The sequence below is a fragment of the Pleurodeles waltl genome, chromosome 12 (assembly GCF_031143425.1).
Source record: "Pleurodeles waltl isolate 20211129_DDA chromosome 12, aPleWal1.hap1.20221129, whole genome shotgun sequence".
NCBI lineage: Eukaryota > Metazoa > Chordata > Amphibia > Caudata > Salamandridae > Pleurodeles > Pleurodeles waltl.
Window position 1 is genome coordinate 202,814,660 of NC_090451.1, and position 24,009 is coordinate 202,838,668.

A 24,009-nucleotide genomic window follows, 5' to 3' on the forward strand; every position below is an offset into this window, starting at 1 on the left:
CTGCAATTTGGGATTTTCCTGACCTACTTCCTCCTCTGCGGAGCGCCCAGGTGGGGGCGTGGCGAGGACTTCATTTATTTATGCAGGTATTCCGTGTAGAGACAACGTAACGATTGTTGGCCTCCTCATGGGGATTCCAGCCTGTACTCAAATGATAACTCACTACTAAAGCCAACAATAGCTTATAGCGCAGTGACGCGCCCGGCACATGAGCAGTTTAATAGCTTTGGAAAAACCAAGTCCCGAATAGTAATTGTATTTATGTAGCGCTTACTACCAACTGACGAGGCGTCGAAGTATTGGCAGAATTTCTGAAAATGTCGCTCCCAGGTCCTCAACATTCGTAGGAGAATGAGTACTATTTTAGCATAAAAATCCTGGACGTTTAGGCACTCTGTTCCAAGGTTATTCCTACCCCAAGGTCCTCTGACCTCTTTCCCACTCTCTCCGAGTGGCCTGGAGAAACATTATGCTGATACCAGGGCTTTGTTTTAAGCTGAAAAAACAATGGCAGCAGTAAACTTCTCTGTAATGGGCCATCCCTAACATGTTTTGTCATTTATATCCTGGCTGGGGGGGTGTCAAAAGGGAAAGGACTCCAAATACTCTTCAATTCCCCCAACCCACCCCCACTTCTAATAACCACACTCTGAATACTTCGGCACGTTAGTAAGGCCTGCCTGACCAGAATAGTACCTTTGGCATCATATAGTTCATTGCATTTTTAAAACAGTAACAAAACTTATCTGCAATGTTTAAACAAGTCTACTCTAGGCATATTTAAACATTGCCAATTTAATAGAATAATTGTGAAAAATTCAGAGGGGGGGGGCAATAATTTGTTTTTTCCACTGGGGGAGCAGCATTAAAAAGTTTGAAGACCACTGGTCTGGAGTGTGTAAGGACCTGTCCACCAAGTTACGGAAAGAAGTCAAGCAGCTTAGTGTCATGATTGACGTGTGATTGATGTGGATGTGGAAAGGTGACACTACCTTGGGGACAATTTTAGGGTTGGTTCTGAGGACCACCTGATCCTTGTGAACCCAGATGAAAGGTTCCTGGATTGTTAGAGTTTGGAGCTCGCTAATACACCTCAGTGAGATTATTGCTAACTGGAAAGCTACCTTCAGCAACAGATCTGCAAGTTACAGGAGTGGAAGGGTCAAGAGGGTGGGCCCTTGGGCAAAGCGAGGACTATGTTAAGATTCCACACAGGGGCAGGAGGCATTCTTTGAGGTATTACTCCCTCATGCCTTTCCACAAAGGCCTTCACCACAAGGATTATGAAGAAGAATGAATGTTTCCTATTTTGCATGTACAATGCAACAGCCGTAAAGGGTAAGCATATGGAGGTGTACGTTATGTCTGCCTTTATAATTGTAAAGGTAGCAAATAATATCTTGTACAGAGACCTTAAACGGGTCTTTTTTCTTTGAGATGCACTAGTGGACACATCTTTTCCCCTCAGCCGGTAGCATGCATGTCTGGTGAGTTTATGCACCTCATGCAGGCTTGGACAGGCCGTAGCAGGCATCAAGCATTTCCCTGGGAGCCTGGAACGGTGGGGCCGGTTTTGCAGCAGTGGGGGCTGGTTTTGTTGCCTGGGGTCAGTTTTGCAGCAGTGCTGCAAACTCAACCCCCAGTAACAAAAACAGCAGTGCTTCGCACTTGCATTCCCCCTCCCACATCCCAGAGTCTGGTCTGACGAAATTGCCAGGACTGCTTTGGGTTCCATGGCCTCATGCTGTGTAAGTATAAGTATACACTTTTCTGGGAGGTATAGATAACAAAACTCTAGGAGCTGGGGTGCCAGATCGCCAGGTTGAGCTGTCTGGGTTTCTGAGTTGATCCAGATGTTAAGTGTGAAGATCTGGCCTTTGTGGCAGCTTCTTGTGTGAACTTATGAACATCTCCAGCAGCATTGAGTACCACGGTTATCTGGTCCAGGCTGTGGCACTGGGATAAGTGTAACAGAAACCAATGTCCTCTTCCTCACGTCGTTTGGGTTGAGGGGAAGAAGTGGAAAAGAGTTGGCAAATATTCCTGGCTAAGTCATCCAAATTGCATTGCCTGTGGGTGTGGTTAGCTAGATGCAAAGTTTGGCGATTTTGCAATTTCAGGATCGTTTGTGAATGTGCTACAAAGATGAAAGTATCTATGGAGGACTTGTGGGTGGAGTTCCGACTCGTGTTTTACTGAGCAGGCCTGAAAAGCTGCTGTTCACCCCCAGCAAGTACTGCGCTAAGAGATGACTTGTTGCAGGCTGTCCAATGCCTTATCTCTTTAGCAGGGGCAGCTTCTGAATGTAATAACTTTTAGCCATGTTAGCACCCTTTATGAGGACTGTTTGTCCATGGATGAGCCTCAAGAAGGCAGTCAGGACTAGACAGATTGCCAGGAGTTCGAGGTAGCTGATGTGACAACCCCGGTACTGAGGGTTCAGGGTGCCTTGGATAGTAATGTGATTGAGGTCTCCACCCCAACAGTGAGACATTGGTGGTAATAGTCACCTTTGAAAGAGGGTCAAGAAAAAGCCTGCTGAGCAACCTGTTGCTTCTGTTCCACAATTGCAGCGGGCATGGAGTATGGGCCTTTACAACACTAGATCTTCCCAGTTAACCTCCGGGTGTGGCTATTGCCTCACAAAGCACTCCTGAAGTGGGCGCATGTGTACTGGCATTCAGCACTATTGCAATACATTAGGCCACCAACCGCAACAATTTGTTTACAGTCCATACAGTAGGAGAGCATCCTGTTTGAAAAAGAGGGAGCAGCTGTTGGAATGCCATCACCCTCTATAGGTTGTGATACGCTATTTGTGTGACAGCATTTAGGATCAAGACTAGAAAGGGCTGGATTGGTTGGAGCTGGAGCTGGAGCTTTTTGACATAGATTGTGAACTCTAGACCGTGGAGTAGGTGCACCACCTTTTGAATGTGTGCGCGGCATTGTTGCCTGTTGCTGCTCTTTACCAGCCAACTGGATAAACATGGAAATATATGAATATAAGCATTTCTGCGCAGATGCGCTGCCACCTCAGATAGGCACTTTGTAAATACCCCTGGAGCTGCAGTGACTCAGAAGGCAGGGCTTTGAACTGGTAATGTTGTCCACTTACCACAAAGCAAAGGTACCTGTGGTAGGTTAGACCAGTGGGAATATGGAAGCAGGCATCCTTGTAGCCCAGCACAGTCATGAGGCCTACTCGTTTGAGCAGCAGAGTGATACCCGGGGACTGGTCCAGTGGACGTACTGCAACAGGAAGCAGTGATTGAGGTAGCAGAGGTCTAGGATCAGCTGAAGGGGGCCATTAATCTTTTGGACTCAAAAAGTAGAGGGAGTACACTCTTTGGCCTCATTGATGTGGTGGCACCAGCTCTAAGGCGCTGTATATAAGGAGTGCCTGAACTTCATCTTCCAAAAACATGGGGTGGTCTTGGCTGAGGACATGGATGCAGGGCAGGATGTTGGAGGGGTGGTTTGGAACACGAGGTAATAGCCCTACCATCGCACGGTGGCAACCGGTGGTATCCCTGCCACGAACGACACACACCAAAGTACTGTGGATGTGGGGTTTTCATACCACAAACCTAGGATTGTGTAGTTGCTTGGACACAGGCAACTTGTTGGAACCAACTTGTCTGGCTACAAAAGCCAATATTGGGTTAGACATGTGATCCCCACTAGGTGCTCCTAATCCTTTACATAGAGAGAACCAGCACTAGTGAGCTTTCAGCTGCAATGACTAGTTTGTTTGAATGCTTCAGTTCTTGTGCTAATGTCCTGAGAAGGCCCTATTGATATAGGCAAAAACGTGTTGACAGTGTTGAAAGGTCCACTCAGGAAAGTTATGAATTCAAAAGAATCAGATATAATAAAAACAAAAGACCAGAAAAAATAGAGGTCTTCAGAACAGACTAATTAGAAGACTTCTCAGGTGTACCACAAACGTTATATAAATTTAGATAGCTCAATTGAAAAACGAATGTAAAGACTGTGCAATATTATAAATGAAATACAACTTTACACACAATATGACAGAGCTTTGTGAATAAAAGACTTACGCCCCAATTTAAGAAAGGCCTAGCATCAACTATCGCTACATTAGCCTATTTTTTTTATGCTAATGTGGCGAAAGTGTGGCGAAACGCTGCGCCATATTTACAAAGTGGTGCAGTGTGCGCATTGCGCAAGTTCGTAAACCCTTTCACAACATTATGGCTGCTCCAGGCACAATGTATGCGAGTGGGGCGTTCCCCCATTAGGGGGCCTTCAAAAATGGCACAATGGAGTTAATGAGATTCCACTGCGCTATCTTTAGAGCATTTTTAACACCTGCACAGGGCAGGCATTTAAAGGAGGCACTCCATTATTTTTAATAGGCCTCTATGTACTTTACAGGATTAGCAACAAACTTTTTGGCGCAAATACTGCAAAGTACAACAATAGCATAAATATTATGACACTATGGTCCCTAACCTGCACCATGGTGCGTCATATCTTAAATACAGCACACACATGGTGGCATGGGGGGGCTGTATAGGCTGCAAGAATAGTGGTGCTTCATGAAATGAAGTACTACTTTTCCTAAATCTGGGCCCTAATGAGTAACCTTTGATGTTCTCCATGGTATCCCTTTTTCTGACAAGAATCCATACTCAGTGTATGTGAATATATGTATATTAGATATTCCAGATTTATTTAACGTATTGCAATAGTGACTATTTCTTCAACTGCTTGATCACAAAGTCTGGATCTATCACTATAGGGGACCCTTTCTACACATAGTTCACATACTCAGGTAAATATAAAGTTATTAGGGACTCCTATTTATCCATTTCCCCTAGAATTGTAAGCACCCACTGATCTGAGGTGAACTCCTCCCACCACTGGAGGGAATCCCCTGGTCTCACGCAACAGGAGTTATGTGATCGGGGCCAAAGGGACACATGGCAAGTCATTGGTTGGCTATAAAGATGCCCCTGTTGGAGCCAATGCTATCTCTGCCCTGGTTGTTGCCCTTGTTTCTGGTGTAACCCCTGCCTGTTGGTTGCCCTTAAAAGACAGCTGCCGAGGGTGGTAACCGTGGGCCAGATTCGGTAGGGTTGTTTTAGCTACCCCTTTAAACTGCTGTCTTCAAAATGCAGTTTTCATGGTAGGGTTCAGCAGAACATCCATAGACTTAGCAGTCTTGGTGTATTTGTTATTTTTTTCAGCATCCCATTAACCTAGGGGCAGAGAAATGCTCTCTGTCAAATAGAAGGTTGAGGAAGTTTCGCTGGTCCCCTAGGCTGAACCCCTAAAGGCGGAGCCATTTATGGCACTGAAGAGGGATGCTTGAGTCAATGCCTCAGGAAGCAATTTCTGTGGTTCCTAGACCACAGCAGATATTAGCATCTGAAATGACCTTCCTCTCTGCCACAAACTCTGGTTCCCTCTTTCTATGGTTTTCTCAGGTACGTTATCAGCTCCTCCATCTCCTCCCACTGATATCTGACATAGCGAGATAGAGGGGCCATAGAGTGGGGCCTAATACTTTTTGTCTATCCTTGGTGAGATAACTTTACCCCTTACCGGCTCTTTAAAGTTGTCTTGGGTAATCTTCTAAATGCCCTTTAACATGGGGAGAAACTGTACAACCTCACAGTTTTAGAAAGGATTTCTACAAGTAAATCATCCTATTTTTGAGGAACGTGCATATCCTCCTTGTGGTGTTGGGCAGCTCTCTGAGCCAAAAGTGTGGTAGGTAGTACTGTTATCAGGTTGGAACACTTTTGTGGTGTATGGCTGTATGACTTGGTCATCTGTAGGTAGGGTTGATCACGTAGTGCTTTCAGGAGTCCTGCCCTCCATTGGCCCTAGGGACTCCTGAAAAGGGTATATTGGATTATAAGGGCTACTTGAGTCCAAGAAAGTGTGGGCTGGCTTCTCAGCAGAGTCAGGAGATGGTGGCATTGGGGAGTGGAAGGTTGTGGGAAGGGTTGAGGTGGTGGTAGGGGAGGAGAGTGCCTTAGAGCAGGAGGCTGGGTGGTGGGCGTTTGTCTCTGTCTTTTTTATTTCTTGAGGAGAAGCCTGGGTGCATCTAAAGCTAGCTCCTCCTCAAATGTAAGCCTGTGCTTCTTGCCAATGCCTGAAAGCGCATGTGGAGGCTTGCCCAGGGGCATCCTAGTGGGGATACTGCTAGTGTCCGGGTGTATGAACATTGTCCACTTCTGGGTGTTAGAGACCTGTAGCTGCTGCAGAAGGATGGGGGCCTCAACAGTGCCCGAGCTCAGTCGAAGACAGATCTGGCATCGATCTGGGAGCTGCTTTCGGCAGGCCTTTTGGCACTGTCTAGGCTCCAAAGGAGGATGCTTGACCCCTCTGGATGGAGGTGTAGCTGGCTGTTGGCGTGTCTTGATGCTGTTGTTGGGAGGCTTGGTATGTGTGCAAGACTGTTGTAGCGGTCTACCCGCACCATGTGTTGGAGCCAGTCCTGAAGCCAGCCCTGAAGTTTGTTGCCTTTGAGGCTTGACTTAGGAATTGATGCCCAACTCTGGAGCGGAGCTCCACTACTGCTGGGTGCGCTTTTGGGGCAGAGGCTTTGTTACTTGTCCTTTTGGTAATGGCTATATAAACAAAAATAATATGCAGTTCTTTTGGGGTAAGAGAAAAGAACACAAGTAGGCCAGCAGGGGAATGAGCAAGCAGATCTCAGGGATCTGATTGCTCAGAAAAAAGAGCCCTCACACACCCAGATAGGTGTCATGCTTTAACATCGGGCGGCTCCTAGTTGGGGCGGTGATGCAATGCCCAATGGGCCCCTCAAGGGGGCTCTTTGCCGGAGGTCTTTTTAAGAAGCAGATGTAAAGTGTAGGTGCCCTATGTGTAGACCGGTATAAATTGATTAAAAAACATAAAGGTACCTAAGAGAATTTTAATGTTACCAAAAAAAACAGTGAGTGACTGAGTATGGGTGCAATGATCCAAAACATCTCAAAAGGTAAGTGTGCATACAGGTCGACGTGATTCTTGCCAGAGTTGTCGCTATCAATCAGAGCAATTCACCAGGAACAATGAACCTAATCTTTGAGTGAATCGGAAGGGGAATAGGATACTATGCCTAGACAACTTTTAAAACTTTTCCTACTTTGTATATGTGTTTTACAGTGCAGCACACATGCAAAGTCGGAAAAGAAAGGAGAAATCAAACATTTCTCTTTTTAACCCCTGGTTTCAAAAGGCGTATTTTTGACTCAAAACCCTACCTCACATTTTTGGTAGGTACGTTTTGGCTCAAATAGGGTGGGTAGTTGCATAGGAACGCCCATGTAACACCCCGCTAAGTAACTCAACGCAGTGCTTCAGGCCTCTTTTCACTACCTTTAGTCACTTTCCAGTGCAAAACAAGTTTCGCGGTGGAAAGCAAATAATATTGTTTTGCGCTGGAAAGCAAATTATAAAAAAAAATGTTATGCTGGTTTGTGTCACTTTTTTCCGAATTTGACACTATACTTTTTGTACAGAAAGCGAGAAGTGGGCTCAATAGCTCAGAGGTAGCCTTGTGAACTGAACACAGTGTTTTCAATGTGGCCTTCAAGAGCAGGACACAGTACTCCGACGGCCATATCGCAGAAACCTTGCACTGGTGCCAAGGACAAGCAGACAAAATAAATTTGCACCGTTTTTAATATTTGCGTAACACAGAATGTAGGACAGGGATTTTGCTTCAGCCCACATCACACAAAGAGCTTAGCATCAGGAAAAAATGGCAAATTGCAATGTGATATCACAGGCAATACAAGTATGGCTTATGAATAATTTTAGGCACATCAGATATAACAAAGACATCATAATCCACAAATAAAGCTTTAAAACTAAAGCAAACTGATTTAATATAAATTTTGCTATGTTTGTTATAAAAAAAACTAAAAAGCTAACCCATAATTCACATCTGGATAGTTGCAGAAATATATCTTTCCACTTCTTTTTATGTATTCGTCAAAAGGGGTGAAATAAGTTGACACCATATTTTGTGCTAATACCATTTGCTTCATTCCTTACAAACAATCAGAATACATGGTGAAAATTGATTTGGATTGTTTTTAAGTCTAAAAGCCGTATCGTGGACAGTAAAAAATACTTGGATTTTTGGTCAGCCCATTGCTTCCCTTTGGTTGGCTTTCTTGTTAATCTCTTTTGCTTGCTTGTTATTTGATGGCTTGCCTCCCTCTTGTTATGTTGGTCTCTCCCTTAAGAATAGTTCCTTTCCCATCCTGTTGACTGGACGACTAGTAACCTTCCAACACTTATGTGCAGAGAACTTTGTTTTTCTCTTTCTATCCTCACTACATGGAAGTGTATGTGTTTTTTTGCTTTCTCTCTGATGTGATGCTTTCTTTCTCCTTCGAATTCCCACCCATGCACTCTCCAAGTTGCTCTAGCTCATCCTCCCCTCCTGCTCCTCTGTTGCTCACTCGCCCCTCTACTGCTCACCCACCCCCTCCCAACACTTTTTATTAAATTAATTTTGTTTTCTTTTTGAGGGCTGCTTTATTCACGTTGATACTCACATATTTTTTCAATGAATCACTTCAAGATGGGCATCTGACATCCTGCGTCAAAATGTATATGTGAGCTTAAATGGTGACACATGGACTCTTATACGTCATTGCAAAGCATTATTTCATGTTGGTGAGGTTGCTGTTCCCCAATGACAAACAAGCATTGTTTTTAAGGAAACAACTACAGACTTTGCCAGTTATTGTTTTTTCTTTGGGCCAGAGCACATGGTCTTTGCTAGTCCCATGTGAGGTACTGAGAATTGGTCACCACATTCCATTTGAGATTCTCAGAGCTGGACACAATACTCCAAGTGTGACCTTTGGAATGGTAATTTAAAAAACCTAGACATATTTTAGGGCTTACTAGATATGTGGAAGCCTGGATGTAAGCCAACCCAATTTTTTTCTGGTGAATTAACTTTTTTGCTTGTACCCCAACATTCCATTTCATCGAGCTAGACTGTCAATATGGGGCAAACACCTGCATCTTCATAGGCTCATGGATGCGTGCCATGGAAGCAGGGTGGCGACCTTCACATGAAGCTGCAAAAGCTCTCTTGCAGTGCAGCCAGTTATTCAGTGTACTTGCAAACCGGAAGATCTAGCCTGGCTGTTGTGTTGAAACAAGTTGCTTAACACTGTCATGAAAGAGAATCCTAATTACTTGTTGCCAGACCAGTAGTCACTGGCTAGATAGCTATGTTGCTTATACATGCTTTTCAGAGACGAATTTACCATTATTATACGGTTATTACAATATTAAAAAGCTAGAGACTGCATATTTCTTGTACAATGTTGTTGTTATTTGTTTCATTCGGGGCATTTACATAGCACAAACCAAGGTCTGTGGAGTGTGTGAACTGCTTCACATAGCACAAGGTTTGCATGCTCTTGTGTGCCTGTTACAGCACAATCAAACGCTTACCATAGGCAGTGGAGGATGTCAAGACTATAAGAAGATACTTACAAATATACAAATAGAACAGGGGGGCAAGAGTTTACAGGGAGGAGGGAATGTACTCACATACTGTAGACTAGAGGACAGTGGAAGGGGCTGTTTATTCAAATGTAGCCCTCCCAAAGATGCATGCCATTGCCAAATAACAATGCGAAAACGTGACCTGATCTCTGGTGGGGAGAGTCCCCGTGTTGGGCGCAGAGGATGCCAACTGCGCCTCCCTCAACCCCGTGACCACATTATTGAGATATTGTGGCATCATGAGATTCTATACCCTAAGATCCCAAAAGCCTGTTTCTGGTACTCCGATAGAGTGTTAGGGAAGAAGGTCGAGAGTGTGAGAAAATGTTCTGTCCCGTACTCAAGTCGAACTGATGGTTGCTGGTGGTCAGCACTAGTACTTAATTCTGCCTACTGAGGTGCCACACGGGTAGCATGCCCACCACAGACCTTTGCTACATGCAATCTGTCCGCATCTGATAGTAGATGATTCCAAGCCTTAGAGGCCAAAAAGGAAAAGGAGCATTCACCCCTTTTAGCTAGTCTGATTCTGGAGATCTTCAGAAGGCGGCAAAGTGTGGTTGTCAGTGTCCTAGCAGGACAGTATGGGACAAGTCTTCCACTCAACTATTTATGCCTTGTGTTATAAAACCCTCTATGAGCCATCACCAGCTCCTCAATGAGGATCCGTTTTTTAGGGGCAGCCAGTGGAGCAGTTTCAGATGTGCCGATACCAATATCCTCAAAGGTATGTTCAAAACTAGCCAGGCTGCCATGTTTTTAATGCTCTGCAATCTGCTAGTAATTTATTTGGAAGATCTAAATAGAGAACATTAGCATAATCAATTCTGGAGTTGATGGAGGCATGGAGTAGACTTCTCTTCGACTCAAGCAGGAGAAACTCCAAAATTATCTTTAACAACTTGAGGAGGGAGAAACACATGCCAGCTACCGAAAGAATCTGAAGGCCACCAGTTACTGGGCCTGTCATCCTGTACTTGGACATACAGCGGGAGTTCAATCTTTCCTGCATTACATGTGATACTGCTCTTGTTCATCCAATCCATCAGCTGTAGTAGGCAGTGTGTGAAGGCCTGCAAGGAGGCGTGGAAATGCAGTTTTACCCATAGACAAGATACGTTGAGTGTTGTCCTTGTATGAGACGACCTGAATGACAAAGGATTTGATAACCGGGCAAATTGGGTCTAATAAACATTAAATAGCATGGGGCTTAGAAGGGACTTCAGCGGAACCCAAAAGCTTATAATTTTGTGGCTGGAACAGTTGCTGGTGAAACTGATTGCCCTCCGTTTTTGAGGAATAATGAAATCCACTGAAGGGCTAACCCACAAGTACCCATGTCCCGAGCACCTGGAGCAGTGTCGGTGGGATATTGTGTTGAACGCCACAGAAAGATCTAACAGAGTCAGGGTGGTGCTGTGTCCTTGATAAGGATATGATTCGAGCACTCCGGATACTTCAAGCAGTGCTGATTCTGTGCTGGGTCTCGGCCAGAACCATGAATGAGATGGTTGTAATAGTTCAAATCCTTGAAGGTAATATGACAAGTGGGTATTAAGCGGTTTTTCTAACATTTGGGTGGCAGCCAGTAAATGATAGGCCTGTAGTTGGAGAGCACTGAAGGGTCCTATGACGCTTTCTCCTGGAGGGGAAGCGCTTTGACTTGTTTCCACTGAGACAGGACGACCGTTAATTCCAAGAAGGTGTTGGAAACTGTATTTGGTATTGGCTTGGTAACATCATTTCGCCAACAGCACCAGCAGGTGATTACTTTTGTGTGGTGGGATCATGCTCTCTCCTGCAATGCTCTACCTGTTTTGTGTATGAGTTTTGAAGTTTACGGTGCTTCTGCCTATGGTGTACAAGGACTATGGGCTTCGTGTGTATTGCAGTCATGTTGTCTCTACGGTACCTTCTGAGGGTGTGGGAAGGAAGCGTGTGCTGCTGCTGCCTCCATGGTCTGTGTATGAAGCTTGTGCTCTATGTTACGTGTCTGAATGAAGCCTGCGCTGCTGCTCCCTATGCACTATTCCTGCTCAAATTGGACAAATCAGGGACACTTGGTAAAAGGGAACTTACAGTTCACATCTGACTTCTCTCACACTTTGGGCAGGCTGCCTGCTTGACCATGGCCTGTTAAGGGCACCTTTGGAAGGAGGGATGTCACAGTATCCTTCCTTTGAGAAACAGTTCAGCAGCAATGAATCCCATTAGATTAAAACCTGACGAATGGAACTAGATTTTTCATGTTTACCTTCAGTGTTTGTTGGTGGTTGCAGGAATCTGCAGAACTGGGAATGTTTCTAGCTCTTGCATAAAAACAACATCCCTGGACCACCAGATGCTCGTGCAGGACCCAGGAAGGAATGTTGTGCAGTTTCACAATCCAGCTTCCTGGACTGCAGGAAGGTCCATCTCCTCTTACCAGTGACCTGGTACCTAATGCATTATAACGAGTGATTTGTCTTTCAAGGTGCCCTAAGAGAGCTCAGCAAGCGAGAGACAACTTACTGGGGATAAAACATAGTGCAAAGAAGTATCCCCAGAGCCGTGTTTCAGTCGTGAGATTGAACCAGAAACTATAAAACAGGATTCTACGCCCAGCTCCAAGAGCGAGGTTCAACTGACAATTGTGGACAGGCATCAGTCAAATAACTCGAAGCAATAACAAAAACTGGATTAAGAATACGATTTGACGTACAGTTCATGTATGAAATTATATTACAAAAAAAGCATTGACAAAGCCAAGCATTTGAATGTTATAAATATAGAAAAAATTGTAGCAAGGTACACTAAAACACACACATACATGCGTGCAGCAGCATTGCCCATGTCCCTCGCGTCCACTTCACAGCAGCAATAGCAGCGCAAGCTTCCATTCCTCACAAAGAATAGCTACAGCCAGGGAAATAGCAATGAAGGCATCCCTTGCCTGTGAGCATCATGGAGTTTATAGCACTAGGAGGAAAGAGGGATGGGTTGTAGTTTGGCCTATTGGGGTTAGGAGATGTGTTCTAAATATATTGTGGATTCATTGCTGTGCTTAAGCATGGAGTGTTATGGAAATGATGGGAACAGACACTGAGGCACAGGGGATGCTCACCATCTTTAGGTTGCTATATTTCATAAAGCAGTAGCCACCAATGCTGTGGATCATAGATGTCCACAAGTCATCTACTATAGATGTCTTATAAGGAGGGACAGAAGCCTCCACCCTTTAGAACTGTTAAGTCTTAAGGGACAAGTACGTGGGATCTACCCAGGGGTGAAAGAACCCCAGGCACTGGAGTTACGGTTGGGCATATGAAGCCCACCAACGAGCCCATGTCCTTGAGGCACGTCAAGCAACCGGGGACTACTTGCAATCCACCGGGGAGCAGCAGACGTCCGTGCCCTGGAGGTACAGTTAAGCAAAAAGTAAATACTATATGCAGTCCGCCCAAGAGCAACATAAGCGCAACTCTTGAAGGCACATTTAAGCAACAAGAGAATACCATATACATTCCACCCAGGAGCAGAAGACATCCAACCCCGGGAGGCACGGTTAAGCAACCAGTGAATACTATTTGCAGTCCACCCAAGTGCGACAGGAGCCCAACCACTGGAAGCACGAATAGGCAACCAGAGAATACTATTTTGAGTCCACCCAGAAGCAACAGAAGTCCAAGCCCTGGAAGCATGGTTAAGCAGTCAGAGAATACTATATGGAGCCCATCCAAAAGGCATAGAAGCCCATCCCCTAAAGACACCGTAAAGTAACCAGTGAATGCTTTAAGGGGGCAATCAGCAACAGTGGAGGAGCAACGGCTGCGCAGCCAACCGAAGGGTGAGGTCCGATTCAGGAGTGACAGGGGGCAACATAGGATTGGGCATTTACATGTTCAGCCATGTCATATGGCCATTAAAGTCCACCCAGGAGAGGTGATGCTGGAATATGAAAGCAGATTGTGAATGTGTAACTAGTTGTTGCCACACTTTTTAGTTTCTAGGCATACCTGTGTCCTTCTCTGTGTGCTAGGCTTAGTCTTTGGCATGGCTACACTAAACAGGAGGGTGTCAATTTTCTCATCAGCGAGGGGATCAGCAACCTGAATTACTTCATATGTAAACACAGAAAAATGAAATACTAGGGTTAACCATTTCCGTGTGCGCACATAACCCCTCACATTAGAAGTGTTGCACACGCGCTGAGAAGTGGTGGAACTAATCCCTGAGGCCCATACAAAAGTCCTGACTGTGCAATCTATGAGGTGGGATCTCAGAGTTCGTCATGTGTAATATTTGTTTACATTTCTTCCATATAGATTCAGTGGAAGCCAAAGTGCATCCGAAGTTCATGATCTCTTCCAGTACACCTTCCACTCTCAAATGTTTCTACTCAAAACACAGAAGTTCTATATTTTTAGGGCACACCTCAAGATTCCGGTGTATTAGGGGCTAGAGGGTTTTCGGTGCTCCTGTGGTCCAAATTGGCCTCAGTACCACTTACCCACATATTTGTGCACTGATTCCGGGCCCCGCGTGCAGACCACGCATGGCCACACAGGTTTGCAGGACTAGTGCGGTAAGGCAGATATTCACCCACCAGCAGAGGCAGACAGATGAAAGCAAAGGAGTAGGAGAACAGAGGAAGACAATATTTTGTACGTTTCTTCAAGGAAATATTGAAAACGGTGTAAGTTAAAGGTTGGAATGCAAGGGCAATAACATGTGTAACAATCAGGATTGAACCACGAGCACAGCAAATCACTATAGTTGCTGCCATCAGCCCCTCTCCTCAGATTCCATTTATATGTGACACCCATAGAACATTAGACACAAGCTGGTTCTTGGTGATGGCCACACTTAAAAATACGATTGACCCCATCACCAGGAGGGTGCACTAGAGCATACAGTGATGACTCTATTAACATGCAAACCCCCAAGCAATTCGGATTTCGTTGGTCAACATCCTAGATGTGGGGATGGCAGACAGGCTACAAATCTGTTCTCCAAGAACAAGCAGAAGCTCTTGAACTGACAGCAGAACTGCAGAACAGCCAGAGAACTGCAGATCAGGATACCTGCAGATTCTGCAAGTGGTAATCCAATACAGAAAAGAAGGTGCCCTGCACATTAGGTGCTCTATGCAGAATGACTATTTAAGGCTACGCAGGAGATCAGGGCTTCAAGAACATGCCAGAGTTGTAGAAATATCAGTGTCAACATGTCACGGTCAGACAGAACAGACAATTTGTCTTTTTTCTTAATAGTGTGCAGTATGTCATGCCTACAGAAAAAAACACAAGAACCCTCGCACGGTCACCCACTGGTATGGAGGCAAACCAACAAAATGTTTTTTTTCATAAATCTCACTCTTTGCGATATTTGGGAAACAAATTGTGGAATAGCTCCATCTTTCCTTCCACAGCATAGAAAATCATCTTGCTTTTAGATGACTGTTTAGCATTTGGGGCGTTTTTCTACCAGTGTTAAGTTGGTCTCTATTGCCTTCTACTCTAGACTACAAACTCCGAGTGTAAATGTACTACAAAAGAGTAATAGACATGTCTCTAGCTTCTACGTAAAGCAAGTGGTTTACTCATGTGGGTGAGTGACGTCCTTCCCTGACCCCTCCACGGCCCTCCCTCAACCCTTCTAACACCTCTCTAATTCCATCCCCTTCTGGAGTAAGGCCGCCCCTTTTTCCACCCACCGACCCCAGCCCCACCCACAGTTACTACTTAAACGTATAGTTACGTGTGCAGAGACTCTGCAGCCGGGACAGCGAACTCCACACACATAAGTATGAGTAGTTGAGGAGGCGTAAACTCCACACCTGGTTTGTGAATAACACTTTTTATTACTTTTCATAGTACTACAAAATGTGCCACTAAGTACAGTTTGTAAATCTGGCCCCGTGCACTAGATCCGTCTCCTTTCTCCTTCAGCTGCCCTGAAGCATGGAGTATTTTCTGTCCACTGTAGCCACTTTACCTGCCTATGTGGTGAGCCCTTCGAAAAGCCATTACAGCAATCTAATGGGGAAATTGTAGAAGTCCCACCACATGCCATCTGATACCTTTGCAAAGAAAATAAATGATCCTCAAATGGGTTTGAATTGGCCGAGCTCGAGCCAACCAGATTCGTAGATTTCTAAAGAGCTTGTTCCTGCCAGGGCTTCCAAGGGGATGGTTCCTTCAGTAGCCAGGGCAGCGCCGTTCACAGCCCCGAGAATAGGGGTGAGATATATCATTGCAAAGGTCCGCTGCAGACGCTGTTTGCACAGAATCGGCCACGCAAGCAGGGGCGTAGGAGACACAAAATTTCTGGGGTGGACAGGGACAACCCTGAGGTAGGCCCTCTGCACAAAGTTTTCACCCAGAAGGGTTGCCGTGGGGGGGAGGGGGTGCGCGTTAGGAGGAGGCGGTTGCCTCCAGTCGAGTCCTGTGCGGCCATCAATTCCCTGTCTGCTGGGCCCCTGGCTGCCTATTAGGCAGCGACAAGTTCTGTGCTGCTGTTTGCCTGTGTGAAGTCCTAAGAGGCATGTACTGCCTGCTGGGCGCAGTGCTTCCTGTCGATTCCTGTGCTGCCTGCAATGCACTGTGCTGCCTGTTAGGAGCTTTCTTTCTAGTCAGGCTGTGTCAGTCTCTGGCCCCCCGCCTGCCTGTGAAGGTCAGTAAGGCCTATGATTGCTGCTAGGTCCTTGTCTGATTGTCAAGTGGCAGTCCCTGTGCTGCCGCCTTCCTGTGAACTGCTGTGCTGTCTAACAGGGCCGGCCTTAATGCTGGTGGCGCCCTGTGCGACATTGTTTGATGGCGCCCCCCAGTGACCACCTCCGCCACGGATTCCCTCACTACAATCCATCACAACTCTCTCTCAGATGCATTTCATTCGTTTTATAGCACCACTCATACCGGGAAATATCCCTTACAAGGCAATCAATGCAATGCAATGCATTGACCACGCTGCCATTACCACAGATATGGGGCTAGCATGGTGGGGTAGGTTTTAGGGAACAGGGTGGGGGTCATGTAGTATTTAGGACAGAGCGGAGTAGGTTTTAGGGTTCAGGGGGGCAGAGGCGTCAAGGTAGTTTTTAGGGCAGTTCAGGGTAGGTTTTAGGGTTCAGACTGGGGGCTGGGTAGTTTTAAGGACAGGGCAGGGTTACTTTTAGGGCTCATGGCAGGGGGATTAGGGCTCAGGGCAGGGGCAGTTATAAGTGCTTGGAGGGGTGGAGTATGGTATCAGGTGTAAGGGGGCAGGGCTAGGAGAATTTACCACGCATGTTCCTTTACCAAACATTCTTTTACAGCAATTTGTTGTAAAGGCATGAGTAGTAAAGACGTGGTCGTTGTTGAGACCGCAATGTTAAGGCATGCATGATATACGCATGTGTTGTTCCATCATTCAGCCCTCATACCAGTCTAGGGTGTCAAAGCACTTTACATCACACAGACAGTACGCAGAGACACTCATCATATATGTGTGAATCATTGTATATGAAATGTTACATAAGACAGAGGAGTACAAGGTGTAGGTGTCACAGGTCATCCATACTGGTAGCAGGTATAGTTTCAGAGTGCTTTATCTGGAGAAGCGCAAACTCTGAATTAAAAACATAACACCATGGTTGGGGGCTCTCTTTAATATTAAGAATTGATTTGCGCTCAAATTAACTTGTTTTGCAACATTAAGTTAATCAAAAAGTGGGGGGAAATCATGACGCTCTAATCTATACCTTGATGTTTGCATGCAGCTCTTTGATGAGTTCATTGCTCACTCTTCTATATTCAGTTATCATTTATAAATTGCAGGGGACAAAAAAGGAGCTCTCTGATGTAGGAAGCTGGCCTGGTATGTGGTGAGTACCTATGGTATTATCACCTTATACCAGGTCCAGGTATCCCCTTATTAGTGAAGTGTAGACAGTGTCTGTAGCTGTGGATGAGCAGCCAAGACTTATTTACGACACATGCAAAGATCATGCAATACCACTGTAGTCCCACAACACTTACACATATGAAAGAAATGTGTGTTACGAAATTAAAGGTTCCTTATTACAGTACCACAAACACTAAAAAACTAGATAGGCAATACTCCAATAGGATGTAAATAGCACACTGTTATATGTACAGTAGCAATCAGAAATTGGCATAAAAAGCAATAGAAAACAGTGAAAAGCAATAGGCAACACTGAAGGCCTAGAGGGGACCAGACCATATACTTAAAAAGTGGAATGCGAAAGCCGGGTCCCCATGCAAGGAAGTGTAATCAGTAGAGGAGAGCTGCGGGAACTGGGAAACCCCAAATGTAAGTACCAGAATGCCCCCCAGCGACCATGAGAAAAGAGGTAAGTTACTGGTTTTTCCCCAACCCACCAAAAGGACTTCAGAGAAGGATATTGCAAAACGCAGGCAAGACTGCAAAAAACTAGAGGTGGATCCTGGAAGAGGAAGACCTGGGAAATAAGGGGACCAAATCCAGTTTACGTAGGAGTGTCAGGTTGTGACAGGAGCCACTACCCGCCCATCTGTGGATGCAGGAGTTGGTGGACGGGGGGAGAAGACGGTCAGCAATGCAGCATTGGAGCAGATGAAGAGTTCCTAGCTGATGCAGTCGATGTCCCACGCCGAATGAAGAATTGCAGTCAGTCTGTGGTGTGGAAAACCCACCAGCAAGCCTTGGCAAAGACAAATGCCGCAGTAGGTCAAAAGTGGAGCTGCCGGGGACTAGCAAGGTCCAGGGGGACTCAACCCATGGAGGGGAGTCCCAGGTGACCATCAGCAAGGCAGAGAGTCTGGAGAAGGAGAGGCAACCCCCACAGAAGACCTACAGGCAAGGGGCCCAGGAGCTGCAGAGAGGCCCACGCAGCACACCTGGAGAGAGGTCCTACGTCGCAGGCGAAGCGCGTTGAGGGCTCTGCTTCACAGAGAAGAGTGCTGGGGGCTGGGGCCACATGGAGCCTGAAGATCCCTTGGAGGAGAAAACAACAGGCCTTGGTAACTGCAAGAGACGCAGTGCATGGGGGTACTGTTCTGCATGGTAAGGCAAGGACCTACCGACTCCAAAGTTGGACAGCTGGTAGAGATGACCAAGGAGACCACTCCAGACTACCACCCCTGATTCAGGATCCACGCAGCTCAAGAGGAGAGGAGATCCACGCAGCCTGTCGTTGTTGCAGTTGGTGCCTGCGGATGCAGCTAAGTGACTCCTTCACTCCAAGGAATTTTCCTTCTTTCTTCTCATGCAGAATGAAGACTTGCTGCCATCAGAGGAAGCACAGCCGGGCAAATGTTGCAGTTGCTGGAAGGAGCCAGAGAAACAATGTTGCAGGGCGAAGTCGTTGCTGGAGCTGCAGATTGTAGGTTCCTGTGAAGTCCAGTTGCGGTTCCAGTGGCCAGAAGTCAAACTAAACGTTGCAGAGGAGTCCTGCTGGAATCTTGCACATTGAATCTGAGGACCCACCGAAGAGGGAAACCCTAAATAGCCCAGAAAGGGGGATTGGTCAACTAGCAGGGTGACCACCTAGGAGGGGGCTGTGACGTCACCTGCCTGACCTGGCCACTCAGATGCTCACAGAGGCCTCTGCCCACCTTGGGTTCTAGATGGCAGAATCAAGTGGCCACCTGGAGGAGCTCCAGGCACCACCCATGGGGTGGTGATGGACAGGGGAGTGGTTACGCCCATTTCCATTGTCCAGTTTGGCACCAGAGTAGAGGCTGAGGTCCCTGAACTGGTACAGACTGGTTTATGCAAGGAGGGCACCAAATATGCAATCCAGAGCATACCGGTAGCTTGGCGAGGCTACCCCTCCCAAGCCTTGTAACACCTATTTCCAAAGGGAGAGGGTGTTGCCTCCCTCTTCCAAAGGAAATCCTTTGTTCTGCCTTCCTGGGCATGAGCTGCTCAAGCAGCAGAAGGAGGGCAGAAATCTGTCTGAGGGGTGGCAGAAGCATGGGCTGCCCGGAAAAGCCTAGAAAGCTGATAGGAGCAATACTGGGGATCCTCTAAGGAGCCCCCAAAGTGCATGGAATCATACAATCAATACTAACAATAGGATTGGCGTATGATTCTGACATGTTTGTTACCAAACATGCCCAGGTTTCGGAGTTGCCATTATGGAGCTGGTGGTGACCTATGTCCAGTACACACGTAAAATGGCTTCCCCGCGCTCACGAGGTACAGGAAAATGGAGCTGAGTTTGTGGGGGCACCTCTGCTCCTGCAGAGGTGCCCTCACACACAGGTACTTGCACCCTGCCCTCTGGGGCTAGGAGGGCCTGCCATAGGAGTGACTTACAGTGACTTGGTGCAGTGCCTGAAGTGAAAGGGTGCAAGCACCTTTTCACGCAGGCTACAATGACAGGCCTGCAGACACAGTTTATATGGGCTCCTATGGGTGGCATAATGCATGCTGCAGCCCATGGGGCACCCCTGATCTCCCAATGCCCTGGGTACCTGGGTACCATATACTAGGGAATTATAAGGGGCACCAGTACGCCAAATGTGGGGTGTGTGTGGTCCAAGCAACCAAATGTAATGGGAGAGAGCACTGGGGTCCTGGTTAGCAGGATCCCAGTGCACATAGTCAAAACATAATGACAACAGGCAAAAAGTGGGGTAACCATGCCAAAAAGAGGGTACTTTCCTGCATCGGACAAAAGCAGTAACTCACTGACCTATTCACATTATATACACTTTGTGATCTGCATGTAGACGTTCTTTGTAGCAGGCATAGTAACCCTATACGTTATGATGAGTCAAAACTCCGACTAGACAAAACTTCAATCTCTCTCCAGGAACACCATTAATCACCGGAATTATCTTGAGATTTTTATTGTTGCCTGAAACTGTTGGTGGCAAGGAACACCAAGCAGGTGCTTTTAAAGTCACAATATACTTGCAAACACACCACCCCCATCCTAAGTCAGCACCCAGTGCAGCAGCACCAGTTGCATTGCCCTAGAGCTGGCCCTGCTGCCTTACCTAGCCCTGTCCATCTCTCAGGCCATCTGGTTCTTCCTGGGACCCGTGCTGTGTGCTAGTCTCTCCGCTGTCTATCCAGCAGTGCCAGGCTCTGTTCCACCACAGCCTGTTAAGTCCTGTAAAGCCTGTGACCTGCTACAGTGCCGGCTTTGCATCCACAGGCCATTGGCAGGAAATGAGATTTACAGACAGCCCTTGCCCTTCAGAGCGGGCTTTCACAAATACCAGGAAGGCTGAGGGAGAGACAGGGGATAGAAATGTTGGGGGGGCAGGATGTCAACTTAGGGGACAATAATTAGCACTGGGGCAGGCAAGCTGGAGACAGAGGAGAGAAGAGAGTGAGAGAGAGGTGGCAGAAATGGGGGCCCTAACATTCATTGGCGCACAGGGTGCCACTAGCGCGCTAAAGCCCGCCCTGCTCATATCTCTAGTAACTCAACAATACTGTTTTTAGAAAGGGAGATACTCTGCAACACAGCACTGTATTTAAAAAGAAAGGGAGTTACTTGGCAATACTTTATTTAATTACCCAAACCTCCTTATCTTCAGAAGTTTTGCTGCTGTCTTCAGGGTTCGATTTTCAAGGGAAGGGAAGGGTAGGGCTCAGGAGGGACTGGATGCAGACAGCAATCAACAAAGGTCCTCTCGTCTCCCTTTGTTCTCAGAAGTGCAGACTGCAGGCGGCTGTGGGGCAAGGTGAGAAAGAATCCCTTGTGTGCTGCAGCACAACAAAGGAGAGGAGGGCAAGTGTCCTGGAGGCAGGTCACAGGTCAAGTGCAGGGCCATTATAGGTAGCGCTTTCATGCGCTAATGGCCCTGCGAAATACAGAAGAGAAGGGGAAATTCTTCTGTCCCCTCGTCCCCCCCACCCTTGTCCCCCGTGTCCCCCCCACTCCAAAATCTGGGGGGGACATATCCCCCGCATCCCCCACACTTCCTACGCCCATGCACGCAAGCCCGACAATACTTTGCCCGATTCACAGCGCAAATACTCTGGTCTTAAAGATTCACAAACATTTTGCCTCATCAATATTCATGAGGCAGGGTTGCCCTGCGAATCGCTGCGACCAGATGCAAATGCTGAGATGGGGGCCTGCGTGGGACAACAGACCACGATCTCGGCATTCATACTCGCAAAGTGCTATTATTGCAACTCCTGCTCCCTAAATGGAAGGGCTAAGGGTTGCAAAAGTAAACACATTTTGCACATTATGTGACTGACCATTGGGCAGCAGGAGAGTTCATGGAGAAGGCCCTGGGACCACTGTCTGGATCCTGTGATGTTCACAATTGGAATGTTATTTAAAGGCATTATATATGGTATTTCACCCGTGCACATTCTTCCATTGTGTGCAGTGCAGCGTTTGCAATGAAAAAACAGATACGAATGCACTGGGCACACTCTCTCTTTTCATCAGGTGTCTTTCGAGGCAAGCGCTTTATATAGAGGAAAAAACACACCTAGAGGCTGCCTGTATACTCCAGGTCAGAGCGTACGCACAGTTTTGGAGCGCCCTGAAACATCCGAAAGGCAGCTTTTTAGCGCTGTGCAAAACACATGAAAAACAAAAAGTTTCCGAAAAAGAAGTAACACAGCGTCATGTGGAGGACCAGAGTATGGGGCTGGCTTGAAATAGGGTCTCCAAAAAGATTACTGCAGATGTAAAGATTTTATTTTCCATTCTCACTCATATAGACTTTCTATAACCCTTGCGAGGCCAAAGGCACATTATGGGTGGCCCGACTGCATTATTTATATACGGGTTCTTGTTAGTACCACAGGGTTTGGTTACTTAATACACTTGTAAGCTTCTCGGCGCTTTGGACACAATTGTGCAGATTAACAAACCTCAGCAGCGTTAGGAGAAGAAATGAGCATGCAAGAAGGAACAGACACAAGCGCTGTGCCAAGCCAGGTTGTCGGGTGTCTTTGGGGTGTGGTTACAGCCCGCTGGGCCAGAGTGAAGTCTGTAGGTGACTCCATGTCCGGGCACCTCTACCAGCCACCATTTTGTGGTTGAGTGTCCTTGTTCGTGTACTGGAGGGATACTCGCTGCCACTGTGCTGCGCAATGAGCTCCAGAGGGGTAGGGGAAGTTGGCCAACCTCTCGGTGTAAGACAAGGGACTTCCTCTTGGTGATTGCGGCACAGTTCAGCCTCAGGCTGTGATGCTGTCGGGGGAGCGCTTGGCCAGCGCTGCAGAGGAAGGGTTGAAGCGCAAGGGCAGTTGGAGGACAATGGCATACATGTTTTGGGTATTGCATTGTCATTGCTTTGTTTAAAGCGCTTACGGTCGAGGCATTGAAGCGCTTTACAGCCCAAGTTTAGAGGTTAATCGAGTGGTATAAAAGTTGTAGTCCAGGATGGAACTGAAATGCGGTGAGTTCTGGCATGGCCAAAAGAGGCACATTGGTTTTTTTTGCAACTGAAGAGGTAAGCGTCCCCTCACTCTTAAAAACGTAGAACCAAAACTTCGGAAACAAATCCACATTTTTCGAAAAACCTGTCTTTGGCGGTTGTATACAAGAAATGTCAGAGACCGAGCAAGTGTTTCTGCAGAACTGCCAACCGTTTCCCAATAACAACGGTGAAGATGATGACATTCGGTCTATGTGTAGTTTGGAGCGCAGCCTGCCATCACCGATGGTGGTGGCAGAAGTCATAACCTCCGTCCCCCTGCCAACCGACCGCCTGCCATATCTAGAGAAGTCTGCCTGCTGGACGGAGATCTCTGTACCTCTGGCGGGCGCTGCCACAGCACTCATACTCAGTGCGTCTCGGCGTGATTTTCATTTTTTCCTCTTCAAGTCCACCATGAAAACCTGGTGGTCCTGCAGGGTTCTGAATAGGAAAAAATAAAAACCGGGGAAAAAAGTAAATCGGAATGTCCACCCTAAGAAGGGCGGACGGTCTGAGGCAGTAGCGGCTGGAGGACCGCAGAAGGGTGGGGTGGTGCGGGGAGGCACAGGAGAGTGGAGGGAATAAACATTAAATTTAATTTAAAAAAAAATCAAAAAAAACACTTACCTCCTCCGCTGCTCCTCTGTCCTTCCCCGCTCCTCTGGCTCCCACCATGCCCTGCGCCAATCCTGAAGCTGCTCAGAGCAGCGTCAGGATTGGCTCTGACCGCCGAGACGGTCGGCCAAACATACATGCGCTGTGAACAGGGAGTGCTCAGCACTCCCTCCTCAGTGCATGTCACCCTGTGGCCCGCCCCTTTTAAAGAAAACAATACTAAATATAGTTTAGTATCATTTTCTTTAAAAGGTTTTGCAGCTGCTGCTGTTGGCGGGACAGCAACTCTCCTCTGCCCTAACGGAGGAGCTGCTACTGGTCTGAGGCATTCAGACTGCCAGTGGAAATATCATGGTTTGTGTGTCTCAGACAAGGGTGGCTCATCTGCTAAGGTGGAGGAGTGTTGCTACCGCGCCAGCAGCTGTAAAACCTTTACTATGTTTATTATCGTTTTATATTAAAAGGGGCGGGGCAACCTGGCTGTGCAGAGACTTTCACCCTGCCA

General features: G+C 46.9%; 1 long non-coding RNA gene across 1 annotated transcript in view; it reads left to right on the top strand.

Annotated features, from left to right (window-relative positions):
• The first annotated feature begins 10 nt into the window (after positions 1-10).
• Positions 11-24,009, top strand: part of LOC138267712 (uncharacterized) — a 53,811-nt gene continuing 29,812 nt past the window's right edge. Inside the window, exon 1 of the long non-coding RNA XR_011199855.1 lies at positions 11-86. This is a non-coding gene — a long non-coding RNA (uncharacterized lncRNA). The remainder of the gene's footprint in view (positions 87-24,009) is intronic.